The sequence below is a fragment of the Monodelphis domestica genome, chromosome 7 (assembly GCF_027887165.1).
Source record: "Monodelphis domestica isolate mMonDom1 chromosome 7, mMonDom1.pri, whole genome shotgun sequence".
Lineage (NCBI taxonomy): Eukaryota > Metazoa > Chordata > Mammalia > Didelphimorphia > Didelphidae > Monodelphis > Monodelphis domestica.
Genome location: NC_077233.1, coordinates 223,984,240 through 224,006,207, shown reverse-complemented (window position 1 = coordinate 224,006,207; position 21,968 = coordinate 223,984,240). Strand labels below are relative to the sequence as shown.

General features: G+C 38.8%; 1 protein-coding gene across 1 annotated transcript in view; it reads left to right on the top strand.

Moving 5' to 3' along the window:
• Positions 1-21,968, top strand: part of FAM20C (FAM20C golgi associated secretory pathway kinase) — a 159,801-nt gene that overhangs the window by 14,653 nt on the left and 123,180 nt on the right. The gene's annotated exons all lie outside the window — the stretch shown is intronic.

The window sequence follows — 21,968 nt, the reverse complement described above, 5'->3', positions numbered from 1 at the left end:
GCCCTGGAGTCAGGAAGACTCATCTTCCTAAGTTCAAATCCAACCTCAGACACTTACTAATTGTGTAGGTAACCTTGGGTAAGTCAATTAACCCTGTTTGCCTCAGTTTCCTCATCTAGAACGAGTATTTTTATCAAGAAGATTCCAAATGGAGATCTAAAGAGTTGGGCACAATTGAAAAACAACTGAACAATAACAAATTGGAACAAGATTGAAGCTTGTTCTAGACTCTGAAATTGGTTGGAGGTGGGGGTGACTCATATTTAAACGAAACCCCCCATAAGCCAGGACTCTGGGCCTCTGTCCAGACCTCCTACAGTAATGAGAGATGGAGGGAGGAAAGATGACATCACCCATTCCCTTTTATTCCTTTTACAAAGAATCTGATCCTGGCACACTCAGCACTGAGTGGCTTTATCCCTCAGAACACTTAGCTCACTGGCAGAAACTAAGTATCATGCCATAGCCTTCAACACACTTGCTACAGCCTGATTCTTAACATCAGAAGAACTGTAGGAACCCTGTTGAAACTCCTCACATTCACCTGAAAAGACAGAAATAGGCCTGAGTGTAAAAGGAAATAGGCGTGGCCTATTTCACAAGGAACCCCTCCAAGAAGTATATAAAACACTTGGCCACCACTACCAGAAGATTTCCTTTGTTCTCATCACCTGCCACAACTTTTAATATTAAAACCTAGACAGCTGCTCTGTCTTCTTGGCTGATAATCTCCATCCTCCCTCTTCTCCCTTGAGTTTCTCCCACAAACCATTTATCTTGTGAAATAAAAACACCTGGTAGCTATATAGCCTTCCTGACTTTTCAGTGCATTGAAGAACAACAGAAAAAATATTGGATCTATTGTCAGATGGAATGGATTTATCTCTAAATCTTATAACTTTGTGACCTTGGCCAAGTCATTTAACCTCAATGAGCCTTAGTTCTTCATTTATAAAATGAGGAGTGGTGGAGTTTGAATTAGATAGCCTCTTCTTATCCTGGATCTATGATTCTCTGTTCTGTCCTCTTGAGTGATAAACCCTTGACAATGTCTGCTTATTCTGTGTATATTATGAGATAATTCTATATAGTGCTGCCAACTTTCCAAATGAATTCATTGTAATGCAGTGGAAAGAGGGCTGGCTGTTCCATTGACTGTCTCTGTGCCTTTAGACAAGTCACTTAAATTTCCTGGGCCTCAGTTTTCTCATCTCAAAAATTAGAGGCCTGTACCAAATGACCTCCAAGGTACTCCACTCACCCAGTTCAAAATGGTGGTGCAGTTGGACCAGATTAAAATGGAAATGTTTAACAGTAATAATAAAAATATGCTACAATATAGATATAGTTAATTTGTGGTTTTCTAAGTCAATATTTTCAGCAGGGATTATTTCTATTTGAGTTTGGCACCACTGCTTTAGATTAGGGGTTCTGAATTTGGGGTCTCTGAACGTCAAGGGTAGGATCCTATGGAAACATTTCAGGGGGTCCATGAACTTGTTTCTCTTTTTTGACATTCTGATAACTGTAATTATGTGAAATCAGTTTACTTTTTAATCCTCTATATTTTATCTTATTTGAAAATATTTTTCGAGAAGGGAGGGGTGCATTTAGAGGTTTTATCAGACCACCAAGGGAGGAGGGGTTCCTGACAATACAAAGACTAAATGAGAACCTCCATCCTAGATCTGTGATGCCATGAAGAGCCAAAGTGCCTGCCCAGATGTTGTCTTGTTTTGTTTTCCAGCTCCCAGAAACTTGTGAGGAAGGTAGGGAAGGCCTGCCATCTTGGTTTTGCAAATGAGTAAACTGAAGCTTAGGCATGGGAAAGGGGTCAATGGATTATGTGGGAGAGGCCATTTGTGGAGTTAGTATAAGAACCAGAGGTAGAACCAGGAATGACTGCCTTTTAATTGTTGTTTTTACTCTCCAATGGAGCCTATTACTAAAGACAGAAGTGGGCCTTATTATCCTTCTGTAAGGCCCATTGGGTCTCTAAGACTGTGGAGCACATAGCTGAATAAATGAATAAATGCAGGAATTAATGGTACTCTTCCCCCCCCCCCCAACAAGCACATACACACATACACAGAATGGTACTACAGAGTTGAATTTAATTCAGCAAATAGTTCTGTACCTACTATGTGTGAACCACAGTCTTCAGTGATGGGAATACAAAACCAAATGGGAAAAACAAAAACCACTGAGCTTTTTTGAGCAAGTTAATCAATTGCCTCTTACATGCATATTGGAGAGTTCATGCAGTGACTCAGAAAAAACAGAAGGAAGGGGGCATATCCTGTAAAACTCTGAAGTCACCAAGGTGGGCAACCTTAGTTCTCATCTCCTCGTACTCAATGGGCTGCCTATTGTCTGGTTGTAAATCCTTTTTTCTCTCTTCAAAGCTATTCTCTCTGTCCAGGGCAACCAAATCTCATCCAGATCCAAAGCAGAACTCTTAGTCATTTTAACAGGTCTCCTCTCCCCTGGGGATTCCCATGAATGAGTGAATGCTACTTTCCCCTTATTTCTATGATGTCTCAAATATACTAGAATCTTTAAAAATGTTTTGAATACTTAACTTTCACTAAATAACATGGAAAACTTTACATGAGAATATTCATTCATTCATTCCTTCATTCCTTCATTTATGCCATGGGAGAGAAGGGGGAATACCTACCATCATCTCTCCCGAGCTTTTCTTTTTTCTTTCCCAATATCATTTTTTACTACTTCCATTCCTAAATAGAGTCCAGGCTATTGGTCTTTTCCTTCACACATGGCAGTTATCTCTCATCACCATGCCTTCATACAGGCCAATCTCTCATTCCTGGAATATACTTATTAAAAAAAAAATCCTTACCTTCTGTCTTGGAATCTATACTAAGTATAGGTTCTAAGGCAGAACAGGAAAGGCTAAAATTGAGATTAAGTGACTTGGCCAGGGTCATACAGCTAGGAAGTATTTGAGGCCAGATTTGAGGCCAAGTCCTCCAGACTCCAGACCTGACTCTCTGTTCTCTGAGCCTCTGAGTCATCATTTACTTCTTTTTTTTTAAACCCTTACCTTCCATTTTGGAATCAATCCTGTGCATTGGTTCCAAGGCAGAATAGTGGTAAGGGCTAAGCAATGGAGGTTAAGTGACTTGCCCAGGGGCACACAGCTAGGGAGTATCTGAGACCAGATTTGAACCCAGAACCTCCTGTCTCTGGGCCTGGCTCTCAATCCACTGAACCACTCAGCTGCCCACCCCCCCATCACTTCTTCAGAGAATCTCACTTACTTCAAGACCTAAAGAGATGCATTGCAAGCTCCACTTTGTAAATGAAGTTTTTATTGGTCCTTTCACATTTGTTAGTACCCTTCTGACTTCAAACTGTCCTGTACTTATTATGCATCTTTTCTGTTTATATTTGTTGCTTCCTCCAATAGTTACTGTAAAGGTCTTTCAGAAAAGTTTATTTCACTTATTGTCTTTGTATCCCCAATGCTGAGAACACAGTATCTGGCTTATAATAGAAGCTTAATAAATGCCTTTTGATTTCTTGGTTGATTCATTTAATCTATGGAGGGAAACAAATTCTCGATTTACATTACATGCCTAGCAGAGTCTCTTGCTTATAGTAGGAGCTTAATAAGTGCTTGTTTAATATTTTATACTATGTAGAGGGGAAAAGCTCTAACCTTGTAGAGTTTCAAATCTACTGTAATTAGAAAGATACAAATGGATCCGAGACAAGCCCCAAGGACTCATGATGAAAAATACCATCCGCTTCCAAAGATAGAACTGATGGAGTCTGAATACACACCAAAACACAATATAGTTCACTTTCTTGCCTTCTATTTTTTAGTTTTCTTCTACAAAATGACTAATATGGAAAAATGTTTTACATTATTGCACATGAAAAATCTGCATCAGGTTGTTTGCCATTGCAGGAAGTAGGAAATAGGGAGGAAAGGGAAGAATTTGGCTCAGATTTTTAAAAATTGTTTTTACATGTAATTGAGGAATACATTATTTAATAAGAAAAGAAGGCTACACAAATAGGATCATAGATAGGGAGCTAGAAGGGACTTCAAAGGCCATTAACAATTACTAAGCATTTATTAAGAACTTACTCTTTGTAAGGCACTATGCTTTGTACTCAATATGGAAAACTGAAGCTAATAGCAAACACATCAGTGCCTACTATATACCAGGTATGGTGCTTGGTATTGGAGATGAAAAACTAATAGACAATCAGTAAACATTTATTAAGCATCTATTATGTGCCCAGGATTTAATCATAAAAAAAAAAGACAGTCCCTGTCCTCTAGGAATTTACAATCTAATGTTGCTGCCAGGTGGGAGATGAATGGATGCAATCAACTCATGTGTAGATGGAGAAATAAGAAGAGTGCCCAAGGCAGAGCCTTGTAGTATACTCATTGGGAGTAAGATATTTTTGAAGATATGACAAAGGAGATTTGAACAGGGGCAGTCAAATGGGAAGAGAACCAGCAGAGAGGAGTGTCATGAAAACCCAGAGAGGACAGAATGCATCCAGAAGCGTAATTAGCATTATCAAAGGCAATGGAATGATCCTTAGGACCTGGTAGTGTTGTGTCTAATACCTTGATCTTACAAGTGAGGAAACTGAGACCTAGGAAAGCAAATTGATTTGTCCAGAGTGACACATGGAGTAAACCTCAGAGGTGACATGGAACCCGCTGGGTCCCAGACTCCAGGACCCAGAGTTCTTCCCCCCTTGAAGGAAATGATCTTACACAGGTATGAGATGGAATGTTGGAGAAGCTGAGATGACAGGCAGGAGCAGTTGGAATGTTTGGGAACAAAAGGGTTTCTGGGAGAGCAACAGACTCTGGGGCAGTTCACTTTCTCAACCCTGGAGAGAAAACAGCTCCTAGACCTACTTCAGTACTGAAACAACCCTATTCCTGAGGATTTCCCTGTTCTATTGGAAGCCCACTGTGACTCCTTACAGATCCTGTCTCTGTGAATTCAACACCTGTGTGGACTGATGGGACATTCACCCTGAAGGGCAGGCTGGGCCAGTCCCGAAGCCAGAACGTTCTTCATCCGTGCCAGCTACACCTAGAGAAATGGCTGCTTCTTAGTTTAGCCTAGAAGGACCCAGCAGACCGGTGTTTTTAGCGAGGGAAATCCCTGTTGACCCTCTTCCCCGATCCTACCCTTGTTGTCCTGTCCTAAAATAAAATATCTGCTGTTGTGTAATAAGCCGTCAGATCAGTAGATAGAAGGAATCTAGAAGGTTGGTGGGCCAAACCGGAAGAGCTTTCTCCGGTTAAATTCCCTAGTGGGCTGTTCCTGCTGCTCTCAGGCAGCTTCTCTGTTCCGAAGAGGACATCATTTGTCGGAGAGGCTGGGTTCAGGAAACACTGCCTAGCCACCCGATGTTGCCCTTCTCCTGAGGTGTTTCCTCTCCCGACACAGATTGCTGCGACTGTTTGCCCACCAAAGTGCTCCAGCCAGGGAGCAGCAGCTGTTGCTCTCTGTCTCTGGGAGGGAAGACCGGAACAGGTCAGGTGACCTCAAATGCCTTATCACCCCTCTGTATCACCCACGCCAGGGTCTCCCTCCCTTTTATCACCCCACACCGGATTGTTTCTTACGATAACCACAGGAGGTTAAAAGTTGAGGAGCAGTTCGTCGTTCATTCATTTCAGTCGGCTTCCATTCTCATCCCTACTATCTGGTTAGCGAGGTTAGTCAAGGGACTCCCAAGGCCTTTCAAAATGCACGAAGTCCAAGGGGACTAGACTCTATGTAGCTGCGGCTTTTATAAGCCTTGCTGTTTAGTCATTTTTCAAGGCATCTGACTCTTTGTGAGCCTATTCGGGGTTTTCTTGGCAAAGATACTGCAATGGCTTGTCATTTCCTTTTCCAGCTCATTTTATAAATGAAGAAACTGAGGCAAGCAGGGCTAAATGATTTGCTCAGGGTCACACATCTAGGAAGTATATGAAGGTATATTTGAACTCAGAAAGATGAGTAAGTCTTCCTGTCTCCGGAGCCCCGTGCCCTCTCCACTGCTGCCTCCAGTGGCATCAATACAAGAATTAAATAGCAAGGATAACCCTTAGTTCAGGGACAGAATAGGGCTTAGAAATATATAGTGCATAATTGGAACCTTCTCAGATCTACCTGCTTTCCCTAGTTCTCACTTTGTATTGGGCTAGAGGGGGTCAAGGTGAGGAGAATCTGACTTTCTCCTTGTGGAGACCTCGAGGAATGAAATAAATGTTGGAGCACAGACTTGTTTTCCCCTAACTTGATTCCAGTGTAGTTTACCATAGATTCTCTTCAACCATTCTCTGTGTGAACTTAGCTCTTTCTCTGACTCCAATCCTGGCAAGTTTAATGGGATTTTCCCAGAGCAGACCTTGGAACTGTTTAGAAAGAACTGTAAGGACCTAAAGAATTCACAATTTATAGGCATTAGGGCTGGAAGGGACCTGATGAGATCACCTATTTCAACATGCCTTTAGACATGGAAGGTAAGGCTGTCTCCATATTATAAACGCTGAAAATAAAGCCTCTAGATGAAATGTCTTCTTTGTGGTCAGAGTCACAGAGGCAGGTCTCTTGTCTCCTTGGGAAATGTTGTTTCCACGACTTCAAACTGTCTTTTGGACTGGATGTCTGTTAGCTACTGCTAGAGGCTGAGCTGATTTACAGTTCTAAGTACAAGTTATTGAGGGTTTTCTTTTTCCTCCCGGATGTTGGCAGGTTTTGGTGCTTGAGGTAAGACCCACCTCTTCATGCTCTTAAAGTCATACTAGTGATCATTCACATTGACAAAAAAAAGAATTACTCTATATGTGGGATCTTTGCTATCGCCATTTTGAGAGAGCCATATACCCATTGCCTTATCTTGACAGTCTCAAACTCTCAACACAAGTGGACTTTGGAGGTACCCCACTCTATTGAAAAGCCACTATGTTCCTATCTCAGAAGATAACGGAATCCTCACTCGATACTAGATAGTCATCCCAGTAAGTAGTCAATAAATAATATTTAATGATAATAAATATATGAATTAAAAAATTAAAATGATAAATCTTCTGGATGTTTCCATCCCAGGATATACAGGACCATACATTTAGAGTTAGAAGGAGCATTAGAAATCATTTGTTTCAATACCTCCATTTTTCAAACAAGATCCAGAGATGTGACATTACTTTAGTCATACACATGGCTATGACAATAATATAGTTTTGTGGGTTCTGAACTGATTGACCAAAGAATATAAATTAGTGATTCAATCAATGAATCAATCACAAAGAATTTATTAATCACTTCTCATATCCCGCTGATAGCCACCAGGAATACAAAGACAAAAATGAAAGAGTCCCTACCTTCAAGAATCTTACAGTCAACATCTTCCAAGATGAAGATTGGTCTCTTGTAGACCTTGGCAAGGCTCTGCCCTTGACCTTGTTCTTTTCAACATTTTTCATTAATGACTTTCATAAAAGTCTAGATGACATCTTCTAATTTGTAGATGACATAAAATGAAAAGGAAAGCACATACTTTAGATAACAGAATCAAGAAAAATGTCTTGACAAGCTGGAGAAGTAAACCAAAGACAACAAAATGAGATTTAATAAGGAGAAACGTATAACCTTCCTCTTGAGGACAGAAAACAAAGTGCTCTCTTTTAGGATAGAAGGATTTAGCTGAGAAATTAATTAATTTTAAGAATTAAGTTAATTTTGAAAAAATTAAGTCATTTTGGTGAACTGTAAATTCATTCCTTTCCAAACTAATAATTTGCTAGGAAGATATGAGCATCAAAAAAAAATGTAATTAATGCAGTCTTGGCAACAATTATTAGAGATGTCCAGAATGAGAGAAGTAATAGACCTGTTGTATTCTTCATCAGTTAAATCACATTGATAAGTATTGTCTCTTTTAAAAAGAATGGGAGTGGACTGGGAAAGAAGGAAGTGAGGGAGAAAGGAAGTGAGGGAGGAAGGAAGGGAGAGAGGAAGGAAGGAAGGAAGGAAGGAAGGAAGGAAGGAAGGAAGGAAGGAAGGAAGGAAGGAAGGAAGGAAGGAAGGAAGGAAGGAAGGAAGGAAAGAAGGAAGGAAGGAAGGAAGGAAGGAAGGAAGGAAGGAAGGAAGGAAGGAAGGAAGGAAGGAAGGAAGGAAGGAAGGAAGGAAGGAAGGAAGGAAAGAAGGAAGGAAGGAAGGAATCTCTCTCTCTCATAGAATACTCCCTTGGTTAGCCATAAGAAAAAAATTTCTTGTAAGAAATACTTATAGTCAAGCAAAATTAATCTCTTAATTGAATATATACAAAAAATAAGCATCTCATTCTGTGCCATAAGACCATCACCTCCTTGTACTGATCCTTTGGAACTTCATCACTGATTCTCTGGAATCACCAATGATCATTTTACTGATTAGAATTTTAAGTTTTCACAAAGTTGATTTTCTTTACAATGTTATTACTATATATATATATATATATATATATATATATATATATATTGTTCTCCTGTTTCTACTAATTTCTTTTTTCATAAGTTTTCAAAATTACTCATTTTTATAAAAATTGATGTTAGAATATGAATTGTTCCTCTGGTTTTTCTCACTTCACTCTACATCAATTCATGAAAGCCTTATCAAGTGTTTTGTTTTGTTTTTTAAACCCTGGCCTTATGTCTTAGAATTAATACTGAATATTCCAAGGCAGAAGAATGGTAAGAGCTAGGCATTTGGGGTCAAGTAACTTCCGAAAGGTCATACAACTAGGAAGTGTCTGAGGCCAGATTTGAACCCCAGATATCCTGGCTCCAGATCCAGACTTTTCTAAGTCTCTTTCAAGTCCTCTCTTTCTTCATTTCTTACAGCACAAATAATGTTCAATCACATACATAAGCACAACTTACTTGTCCATTCCTGAACTGATGTGTATCTCCTTAGTTTTTGCCAACACAAAAAAGAGCTGCTATAAATATTTTTGTACATAAAGGCTTGCCTTTTCCTTTTCCTTTGATCTTTTTTTGGATATAGACCTAGCCGTGGAATAACTGGATCAAAAGGCAGGCATTATTTAGTAACTTAATAGGGAGACATGTAAAGGCAACCTTTTGAGAATAGAAAATAAAGCTCTTAGGTTTAAAATAGAGGGGTATATTAGTTATAGCAGGTCATGTAAAAAAAAGCTAGTGGTTTCCATGAACTGTAAATTCATTGTAAGTCAGCAGGATATGGAGCATCAATAAAACATGTAATTAATGCAGTCTCTGGCTGCAGTTATTAAGAATGTCCAGAATGACAGAGATAAGAATCACTGCTATGATTTCCCCTACTTCGAACTCACTGATGTTCTTTTGTCTTTTTTGGTGGGGAAGGTACATTATAGGGGCATAATGAGATGGAAGGATATCCAGCAGAAGTCAATCAGGCTGGTGAGGGAACTAAAAACCAGGGTTATATGAGAATGAATGAACATAGAATGAAGAAAAGAGATGAAAGAAGGATATGATTTCTCTCTTCAAAATTTAAAGGATTGATAATAATAGCTAGTATTTATGTGGCACTCATTATGTTTTAGGTACCCTGCTAAGCATTTTACAAATATTATCTTATCTGATTCTCATAATAAGCCTGGGAGATAGCTGCTATTATTTCCCCTATTTTAAAGTTGAGGAACTATAAAAGGCAAGCAAAGATTGAATGACTTGTCCAGGGTCACATATCTATTAAGTGTCTGAACTTATATTTGAACTCAGCTCTTCCTGACTCTAGACCCCTTGGTGCATCCATTGTTCCACCCACCTGCCTTTCAATGTAGAGACCGAAGGGACCTTATAGGAAATCTAATCTAACCTCTTCATGCCACAGATGAGAAATTTAAATCTTAGAATCCCTTGTTTCTTCCCAATTTAGTTTTCTTCTTATGTGAAGCCTTTATTGACATGCTCAACTGCTAGTACCATCCCTACAAAATTACTTTTTTACTTACTTACGAATACTTTTGTTGTTGTTTTTATTCAGTCATTTTAGTCATGCTCAACTCTTCATGACCTAATGTGGGATTTCCTTTTTTTTTTTTTAAACCCTTACCTTCTGTTTTAGAATCAATACTAAATATCAGTTCCAAAGCAGAAGGGGCAAAGCACTTGTGATTAAGTGACTTATCCAAGGCCACAAAGCTAGGAAATAGTTGATGTCAAATTTGAACCCAGGACCCATCTCTGATCTTGGCTTTCTGCCTACTGAGCCACCTAGTTGCCTCTCCATTTGGTATTTTTTAGGAAAAGATAATGGAGTGGTTTGCCATTTCCTTATCCAGCTCATTTTACAGATGAGGAAACTGAGTCAAACAGGATTGAGTAATTTGCCCAAGGTCCCACAGCTATTAAGAAAATACTTATAGATGTGTGTGCTAAAAATATACTTTTGTATAAATTGATAGGTATATACATTTTTTTTTTGCCAATAAAAAGTAAATTCCTTGGGGGCAGAGTTTCTTCCATTTTTTTATCTACATTTTCAGTGCCTCACATGGCCTACACATAGCAAGTGCTTATTAAAAAGATTGTTTTATTTTTATTGATTGTCCAAAATCATAGTAAGCAGAAGAGGTAGGATTTGAACCCAGATCTCCTGTCTATCTCTGTGGAACTTGTCAAATGGCAGATGATTACATTTGTTTTTCTTATTCCCAAAAGGATGAATTAGAACCATTTAGTAGAAATAATGTGTTTGTATGTAGAAGGGATGGGGATAATAAAGAACTTAGATTCCTTCCTTCCTTCCTTCCTTCCCTCCTTCCTTCCTTCCTTCCCTCCCTCCTTCCTTCCTTCCTTCCTTCCTTCCTTCCTTCCTTCCTTCCTTCCTTCCTTCCTTCCTTCCTTCCTTCCTTCCTTCCTTCTTTCCTTCCTTCTTTCCACCACCATGCCCTAATCCATATCCAGTAAGTGGCCAATGTGTTCATCCACCTCCATATCTATCATCTTTCCTACAGAGTGCCAGGCCTGGAGTTAGCTCCAATCTGGCTTCAGACACTAACTGGGTGACCTTGGGCAAGTCACCTAACCCTGTTTCCCTCAGGTTCCATATGTGTAAAATGAGCTGGAAAAGGAAATGGCAAACCACTTCAGTATCTTTGCCAGGAAAACCCCACATGGGGTCATGAACAATCCAATCGGACATAACTGAAATGACGTAACACAATACACATTGAACTTTATTCTCTTCTATCCTTTTGGCCCCACAATGTCCATAAAACTAACATGAGGAGCTTCCCTTTCCAGATTCTACAAATCTATGCCAGTCTCTCCCTCTGTCTGTCTGTCTGTCTGTCTCTCTCTCTCATAGAATACTCCCTTGGTTAGCCATAAATGTCAACATCTCTCCTTTCAGAATCCCATCTCAGATTTTCCAGGAAATAGTGGAGAGTGTTGGACTTTTTGCCAAGTTCAGTTAGTAATAAAATATTAGTCACCATTACATATTATTTTAATGCAATTAATCTTGATTTTAAACTAACCAAATGCCAATTAAGGAATTTTGTTTGCACATCTAATTTTTAGAGATACCTTCTAGGCTTTTCTGTTTAGATATCATTGCTCATTTCTATAATGATGTGCTTTTTTTTTCCCCTTAATAGTAGAAAGATGTTTTATATGGAGGCAGAATCCTGGTTCTTCCATTCAGTACTTCTTTAACCTTCATTAAGTCATGGTGCAATGGAAAGAACACTTGCTTCAATGTCAGAGGATCTCAGTTCAAATTCCACCTCTGATGCTTTCTACCTGTGTGATCACAGACAAATTACTTTTCCAAGAGTCTCCCTAAGAATCTCAGTTTCTTCATCTGTCAAATAAAATGCTAGAGTAGATCATTTCTCAAGGCTCTTCCATCTCTAACCCTTTACACATGATGCCATGCTTTTCGAACTATTCGTTCCGTTCTTTCATTCAATCTATCAATAAAAATTTATTAAGAGACTACAAAGATATGCCAGACAAATCATCATTTCAGATCATGTTCTTTCATTGAGTGAATCACCAGCTTATTGTTGGGAGTCATATCCCTTAGCTAAATCGTTTAACCTCTGTTAGCGTCTGCTGTCCTCACCAGTAAAATCAATTATCTTATAGTTCAGTCATTTTTCAGTCATGTCTGACTCTTTGTGACCCCATTTGGAGTTTTCTTTGCAAAGACCCTGGAGTGGTTTGCCATTTCTTTCTCCAACTCATTTTACATGATAAGGAAACAGAGACAAACAGGGTTAATTGACTTGTCCAAGGTCACACACTCTAAAATGTTTGAGGTTGAATTTGAACTCGGGAAGATGAGTTTTCCTGACTTGAGGTTGGCACTCTATCCACTATGCCATTTAGCGATCCTAAAAAAACAAAACAAAACAAAACAAAACAGTAATGCATCCCAACCCACAGGGATCGTCCTGATATTAAAATGAGATAATGTATGTAAAATGCGTTGCCAACTTTAAAGTGTCAGATAGATGTCAATTATTATTTTCTCTTAAGATAAAATATTGAAAATGGCCTTGCCCTCAAAGATCTTGGTCTTTCTGAAACCCATTCCTCCTTCCCTCTCCCCACTCCTTTATTTCCCATGCCTTGCTATTCTCTCTCCTCTCCCTCTGATCAAATTTGCCACTGGAAAAAGATTGTCATTGGTTATTTATACCTTAGTAGGGACTGAAATCAGTCTATTCCCTCTCTTGGGAGATTTCCATTTTAAGCCTTATTTCTAACTGTGAGGAATGAAAGATTTTCTCCCTGTCCCTAGTTAAAAGTAATGTCAGGTCTGAGCAAATAGCTTAGTGAGACACAGAGTTTTCCATACTACCTAGAGATTTATCAGATGGACCCCTTTCTCTTCCAATAACCCTTAAGGCCTGCCTTATTGTTTGTTTGTTTTCTAACCCTTACCTTCTGTCTTAGAATTAACACTAAGGATTGGTTCTAAAGTAGAAGAGTGTAAGGGCTAGGCAATTGAGGTTAGGTGACTTGCTCAGGGTCACACAGCTAGGAAATTTCTGAGATTAGATTTGAACCCAGGACCTCTGGCTTGCCTTACTATTGGTTGACCTTAAATCAGATCTCTCCATACAGTATTATTGTTTAAAGAGTGGAACCAAGGTTAAGAAAGAAAAAAAATCTTTCTCCCAAAAACATTATGGAAGGCACATGACTACAAAAGTTTGCTTAATTCAGGACAGTCTAGTTTCTGGAGTATCTGCTAAGTGTGAGTTATTTAATGCCCTTTAATTTCTAATTACTTATTTGTTCCTTGGGGATAAGCTGGTAATACAGTAGAAGACAGGGGTCAGTAAAACAGCCATGCATAAGGGATTCTCTTCTAGAAGAAGAATAATTAGACGGACCAGATTTGCATAATATTTTGTTATATTTTTAAAAAGGGATTACAAGTACTGAAAAAAAGCTGGTGACCTCACCAGCACAGGCCCAGGATCAAATAATTAAAGAGTTTTCTACCTAGTGGTCCTGCTTATTAAAGGGAAATGCAGAAATCTAGTGGGGGTTTAATTATGCCACTTACTTTTATTTAATAAGAGAGATAAGACTCTTTAGCATGTGAATTTAAGCTCTGCCAAATTATTTATTAATATGAGGAATTACCTGATAATTCCTTGAAAGTGTTATAATCAGCCAAACTGGGTGTATACAGATCTTGCCCTACTTACCTGAAGGGAACTTTAAGAGGAGTTTTAATAAATATGGTTGCAAATGTCAGGAAAGAAGCTGCTTTTTGTAAAGGGGAAAAGATTTGCTAACTTCTCCAGCTGCATTGCAAACTCAGGATTCAATAATAACAGTCTTACTACCTGAGAACATGGGTACATGGAAGCCAAACAAAGCAATTTAGAATGCCTTGGTGATTCAGAGTAGGTAGAGGAGATGGGCTTCTTTGCCTTGTCAGTAACACTGTCCCCTCCTTCAATGGGCATGTGCAAACCCTTGAGGGCATGCACATATACATATATACATGCTTCTAAGTCAGAGGTTCAATCAATCAATAAGCATTTTTAAAGTGCCTACTTTATATGTGGGTCAGCTGGGTGGTTCAGTGGATTGAGAGCCAGACTTGGAGACAGGAGGTCCTAGGTGCAAATCTGGCCTCAAACCCTTCCCAGCTGTATGACCTTGGGCAAGTCACTTATTCCCCCCCCTCCCCAGTACTTACTGCTCTTCTGTCTTAAAACCAATAAACAATGCTGATTTTAAGAAAGAAGGTAAGAGAAAGAAAGAAAAGAAAGAAAAAAGAGAGAAGAGAAGAGAGAGAGAGAGAGAGAGAGAGAGAGAGAGAGAGAGAGAGAAGAGAGAGAGAGAGAGAGAGAGAGAGAGAGAGAAAGAGAGAGAGAGAGAGAGAGAGAGAGATATGGATGGAGGGAGCGGGGGAGGGAGGAAGAGCCTATTTTGTCCTGACCACCATGCAAAGCTGGAGAGTCTCTGCCCTCAAGGAGATTACCATCAAATAAGGGAGACAACATGCAAACAAATACATACTAAGTAAAGATAAAAGGTTAAATAAGAGATAATTAACAGAGAAGAAGCACTGGAATTAAGAGGGGTTGGGAAAGACCTCCTGTGGAAGGAGGGAATTTTAGTTCTGAATCTTTTTGTGTGACTAGGTCCTCTTTGGTTTTCTGGTGTAATCTATAGACTTCTCAGAATAATGATTTTAAATTCATGAAATAAAATCCTTAGGATTGCAAAGGAAATCTATTCATATAAATATATAATCTTAACATATCATTATGCTATAATACTGATAATAATTAGAGAAGATTAAAAATGAAAAATCATAGGTGCCAGATTAAAAGTCTCAGTATAAGGGAAAGTTAATAAATTTGTCCCTTAGCCCTCTTCTATTCACTTACTAGGCTACATGCTGTCTTTTCCAATCTATATTTGATCTTCAGGATAAACCAGCTTCTTCCATGCAAAAAAGTTGGGGTTAATGGGGAAGGCAGCTAGGTTTTACAATGGATAGAGCACCAGACCTAGAATCAGGGAGGCTTGAGTTCAAGTCTGGTTCAAATCTGAGTGCTAGGAAGTATCTGAGATCAGATTTGAGTCCAGGTCCTCCCAACTCCAGACCTCATTTCATTTTGAATCAATATAGAATTTGAATGAATTTATTCTTCCTTTTCATTTTTCTCCTGCTGCCTTTTGTTTTGTGACATGACTGAACATTGCAAGGAATTGGGGGTGGCAACTCGCAAGGGGTCCTTGGCTCAAAGATAAGAACTTACAAGTAGTTTTTACAGGTGAGGAAACAAATGTCTGGGGAGTTTCAGTGACCAGCCCAAAGTCAGGAAAGGGGATGACATTTCAGGCTTGAGAACAAAGTCAGGAAAAACAGAAAAGACTAAGTACTAGTGGCCATTGAGTAGACCAGTCTAACTAGACCAGAATGCTTGTGTAGAATGGTGCTGAGAGATAAGGGCAGAAAGGAAGTTTACAGCAAGATTGGAGAAGTCATTGTATGCCAAGCTAGGAACTTTGAACTTTTTGAAAGGAAGAGATACTGAGGCTTATAAAGTACCTTGGAGAGCCAAGTTTTGCTATTCTTTATCACCGTATATGTAGCCTTCCATCCTGGCTAAGAGGCTAGTCTAGTCCTTGAATACCATCTGTAGCCACTGTCTTCCTACATAGCCATCTGCTCTGGGCATCTAAAGATGGCCAACTTAACATTTTCAAGGGTGTGGAAAATACTGATGTTCTGTGAAAGCCCTACTGAACTGCTTTACTCATGTCTAATGTTCATTTCAATTACACTTTTCCTGGCATATGGAAAATGAAAATTATAGTTAAAAATGCCAAATCATCTGTTAGTAAACATGTTATTGTAGGAATGGTTTGAGAGGAATAAATACCAGTTAAGACTAGCCAGAGCCTACCCAACACAACGAAGGGACAGTCTCAGAAAGTCTTTATCTTCTTCTTCTTGATCTAGCAAGGTTGAGAATCAATAGGCCTGCCATAAGGGAGAAAAAAATCCATTATGGGATTTGCTAGAACTATCAACAGCAGTTTTAGTCCTACTGCCATATTTGATTTTGAATAAGACCCTCCAAAGGTATGGTTGGTTAGACTGTCTTTAAATGTATCAGGCAGGATTTTGAACTAGAAAAGTCCTGAGAGGTAACCTAGTTCAAATCTTTCATTTTGTTATTGTCAATCAGGCATTTTTCAGTTGTGTATGACTTTTTGTGACTGCATTTGGAGTTTTCTTGGCAAAGATACTGAAATCATTTGCCATTTCCTTCTCCAATTTATTTTACAGATGAGGAAACTGAGGCAAATAGGATTAAGAGACTTGCCTAGGGTCACACTGCTAATAAGTATCTGAAGCTGGATTTGAATTCAGGGAGATGAACCTTCCTGACTCCAGGCCTGGCACCACCTAGCTACCTTGCCTCATTTTTAGATGAGTAAACTAGGGCTCAAAGAAGTTAAATCACTTACCCAAGGTCATACACAAGTAGAAAAAGAATTCATATTTGGCTCTAGATAAAGCTATCCTAAAGTATAGTTAGTTGAACTTTCTTTAAATACATCTGGTAGAGGCAATCTAATCCAATTCTATCATTCTGCAGTTGAGAAAACTAAGGCCTGGGAAGTTAAGGGACTTAGCCAGGGTCATACAAGTAGGAGTAAAAAAGGATTGAAACCAGGTCCTCTGGTTCCAAATACAATACTCTTTCCATTATATTTTCTTCTAGAAAGATCTACTACAATGATTGGAGCCTGGGATTGAAGGTGGAGGTATTAATGGACTTGAAGTTTCAATATGGGTCTTGAGTTGGGATATGAGTTAATTAATGTAGTTCTTACATATTTTTATTCTGAATTTTCATTTTGGATTCTGAATTTTTATATTCTAAACATAACAAACTCCAAATAAAGTGAGAATTTCCCCATGTAGTAGAATATAAGATTATGGACTTGCTTTTCTTTTAAAGTTTATTAGAAATTCAACATCTAACTTTCAAAGCTATCCTGATTATTTATGATTCCTTGTTGCCATCTTTCTTTTCTCTGATGTGGATCCCCCACCCCCCCATAAAATGCTTTAATGATGAACTTTTCTTTATCTTTGTTTCTGTTTTTTTTTTTTGAAGAAGGCAAGCCAATGTCTAACTCCTTCTTCTTCCTTGATAATCTCTCCTTTCCTCAGCCTTCCCCCACTGAAAAGGAAAAATAAAAGAAAAACAAAATCCAAGTAACAAACATGTGTAGTCAAATGAAAAACCAATCTCCACTTTGGCCATGTCCAGAATTATGTTCCACAAGTTGCTTTAGTCCATCACCTATCTGTTGGTCATTGTGTTTATCAAACTAACGAAATCTTAAGCTACATTAAGAGAGACATGGTGTTCAGGAAAAGGGAAGGTGGTAGTCTGATTTCTGCCCTAGTCTGACAATATCTGGACCATTGTTTTCTGTCCTATGAACCACACTTTAGGAAGGGCTTTGAAGAGATGAAGAGTATTCAAAATCAAGTTACCAGGCTGGTGAAAAACCTTCAGATTATACCTTAAGAGGATTGATTAAAAGAATTAGTGATAGGGACAATTAGGTGGCTCTGGGGATTAAAAGCCAGGCTTAGAGATAGGAGGCCCTGGGTTTAAAGCTAACCTCAGATTCTTCCTAGCTGTGTGACCCTGGGCAAGTCATTTAACCTCACTTGCCTAGCCCTTACTGCTCTTCTGCCTTGGAACCAATACTTGATATTGATTTTAAGGTGGAAAATAATGGTTAAAAAAGAAATAAAAAAGAATTAGGAATATTTGGAGTTTGGAGAAGACAGTGAGGACTTGATACTCTTATATAACCTCTCTCCTTCTCCCCCCCCCAATATTTTAAATCCATTGGAAGAAGAATTCATTTTGTTTTGCTTGACCCCAGAGACAACAACTAAGGACGAATTTACCTTTGATTTTACATAATAGAGACCCAGTAAATGTTTGCTGAATGAAACTATACATGAGAAACTGGAAATTTCTGGTCCAAATGCCCACCTAGTATTGAGAGAGAGAATGGCATTCTTCTAAAATCTGGTCACTCCCATTGTCTGTCTCTAACTCAATATCTGCCTCCTTTGGTGAGTGAATAAGGGAACCCTGGCCATAGTCACGATCTTAAACAAAATGAAAAGAGAACAGAACAAACAAGAACTCCAGGGCTGCCTCCTTCACTCAAATGACAGAATGATAGACCATTAGGATTAGATGGGACCTGCCACCCTCTCCTTTTTACCCATGAGAAAACCAGACTATTTAACCTTGGACAAATCACTTCCCACCACCACTCTCCAGGCTCTCTAGGTCTACAAAATGGGAAGAGGAAGGCTAAAAGATCCACTGGCTTCCAGCTACAAAAATGTGGCCAATGGACTGCTGTCCCTTCTACTATATTGTTAATAGACCTTTGCCTAAAACCTTCAAGGGTAGGTATCTTCTTGACCTGGATTACCTGGATTAATGATTTAGTTCTTTAGTTACATGTGAATATTTATCCATCAGCATCGTTCTTCTGGACCATAGAGGCATGGTACCGTCCAGCACTCTGATACCATCTGAACAGAGTCTTTATAGCCTGGGACAAAAAGAAACAAACAAACCACCAAATAAAACCCAAATGATGACTTGGAACTAGGGCAATTACCCTGATTTAAGAGGAACAGGGGTTTCTGGCCAATGGCAGTGTGTATGCAGAGAGACAGAAGCAATTCCATCTGGGGTGGGCTGGGAGATGTACTGAAGGGTATGCAACAGTAGGAAGTATTTTCTCTGGCTTCAAAGGGAGGTAAAATAACTCTGTTCAGTTATTTTTGTCATGTCTGACTCTTCATGATTCCATCTGGGTTTTTTTGGGGGCAAAGATACTGGAGCGGTTTGCCATGCCCTCTAGCTCATTAAACTAAGGCAAACAGGGTAGAGTTACTTGTCCAGGATCACTCAGCTAGGAAATGTCACGGCTACCTTTAAATTCATTAAGCTGAATCTTCCTGATTGTCAGCCCAGCCTTCTAGACACCTCAACACTTACCTGCCCAGAGGGGAATCTAGGTTTGGCTTATGTGCCAGATCTGCTACTTACATGGCTTGTGTAAGCTCAAGCACATCATCTTTCATCTGTAAAATGACATTGCATCAGATGACCTCTGATTGTGGGTTGGATATGGAAATAGGAGAACTCAAATTCAAATTCTGCCTCAGATACATACTAGATTTGTGACGTGGAAAAAGTAATTTAACCTTTCTCAGCCCAGTTTCTTCATCTGCAAAATAGGGTAATAACAATGACATCTACTTCCCAGGGTTATTAAGAGAATAAATAGAGATGACAGGCAAAATTCTTTGCAAATCTTAAAAGTGCCATATAAATGCTAGTTATTATTATTAATAATAATAATACCTCTTCCAGCTTTAGATCTAAGTCCCTATGTTCTTTGGACCTTTCAGGTCCATTTCAGATGTAAAATAATAATCCTGTAATCTGAGATTTAGATATACAATCATCTTATCAACTACTTCAGGGAGAGAGATATTAAAGTGGAAATCTAGAAGGCTGAGGAAAGATCCTCTGCCTTCCCTGTACACTCTTAGGGGACCTTGTAAAGTCATGTGATCTTGGGGATGTTGCTTTACTTGTTGTAGGATTCAGGTACCTCAACTCCAAACTGAAGACAATTATACCTATATAATTCCATTAAACATAGGGTCATGGAGGGGAATGAATGAGATAAGGAGAAGGAAAGGGAATAAGCATTTCTACAGTACCTGCTGTGTCAGACACTGCTAGGAACTTTCCACATATTACCTCATTTGGTTCTCACAGCAACCTTGGGAGATAAGTGCTAAGATTATTCCCATTTTACAGTTGAAGAAGCTGAGGCAAGTAGAGGTTAAGGAACTTGCCCAGGGTCACAGAGCTAGTAAATATCTGAGGCCAGTTTTGAAGTCAGGTCATCCTGGCTCCAGACCTAGAACTCTTATCTGGTCTCTTACCTCACTAGTTATAAAGACCACATAAATTTTCGAGCTTCATAAACTATCAATAAGCATTTATTAAGTGCCTACTATATTCAAGTAATAGCTTAATTATAAACTGCTATAATTTTCTTCCCCTGCCATAGTTGAATCTTGATATACATCATAATGTATTTTTTTCTGATTCTCCAGACTTTATTTAACAAAATAAATAATTATAATAATATTAACTAGTTCAAGACCATAGACTAATCCTTAAACAACTCAGCTAAAGTTCCCAGCAAATTGTTATCAACTCATTTTAGAATTATACTTTTTTCCCTTTCTTATTCAAAGATTTTTTTTAATTCCCAATGACATATAATAACAATTATCAACATACATTTTCTGAGATTATAAGATCCAAATTGTCTCCCTCCCTCCTTTCAGAAATGTAAGCAATGTGATCTGTGATATATATGTATTATTATGTAAGATATAATTCCATATTGGTTATTGTTGTAAGGGAATAGTCACATAAAACCAAAGCACCAAATAAAAAGAGAAATAGTATGCTTTCATCTGTATCAACTCCCACAGTTCTTTCTCTGAAGGTTGATAGCATTCTTTGTCATAAGGCCTTCAGAATTGTGCTGGATCATTTTATTGTTGAGAGCAGCCATGGCTTCACTGTATTGCTGTTTCTGTGTACAATATTCTTCCTATTCTGCTTATTTCACTCTGCATCAGTTTATGAAGATCTTTCCAGCTTTTCTGAAATCATCCTGCTTATCATTTCTCATAACAAAATGGTATTCTATCTCCAACATATATCACAATTTCTTCAGCCATTCCCCAATTGATGGACATCCCCTCAATTTCCAATTCTTTGTCACCACAAAGAAAGTTCATTGCAATGTATTTTTACCTGGACACAAATATTAGGGGTTGAAGAAGTGGGATGGTCAGTGAATGGTGAGATTTCCTTAGGGATCTCCCTGTGCTTATCTTAAGAGATATTGCTATCTATGCTACACCCAACCAACTAATTTTAAAGAGGAATTTATGACTTTAGAGTCATAGTATTTGATTTTAGGTTTGTAAGGAGATTTACATATTATCTCACTTTCTCACTTGATCTTCATAAAAACCCTAGGATGTAAATGGAATTTTATCTCCATTCTACAAAAAAAGGAGACACCTAGAGAAATCAAGTGACTTTCCCAGGGTCACACAACTATTAAGTATCTGAGGCAAGATTTCAGCTCAGATCTTCCTCTTTCCAAATCCAATACTCTAGCTAATCTGTCCCTCATTTGACTGGTGAGGAAACTAAGGTACAATGACTTATCAAGGTCACAGAGTTTGTGTCAGCCAATATTTAAACTTAGTTACTTATGTTCCAAATCTAACCCTCTTTAATTGAATCACCTCCTTGCCCTCTTTTCTCCCTTTATTACTATCTCTGCCTCACCCCTACTCCCCAACCATGGTGCCCCAGCTAATAAGTAACAGCCTTACCTGCTGGTTGACAGCTGAATTCCCTCACTACTTAGAAACCAAGGTCAGACTAGGGTTACTCTGTCCCCCTTTTGGTGAGCTTTTCAGACTCCAACCATTGTAGAGGGTATCACGAATAGCTAGGTCACCCAGTCTGATCCTCAACTGCTCTGCTTAAATGTCCAGCAATACACCTGAGGTCTGGGAGGATGCCTGTAATGTCCAGCTAACTTGCCAGGTACAGTTCCAAAGTGCTTGCCTAAGCATCTCTCCCCCGCCCAAACCCCTACCAAAAAAAAAAAAAGTGAAGCCTTTCTCTTCTCTGGGTTGAAATATTCTAGAGGCAAGAATGAGTCCAGTGTTTCCTGTACAAATGAATTCTATGTGCAGTGTGTCTATAGATTTTAAGAAATACAAAATATTGGCTAAAGAGAAATCCATATTATTTCA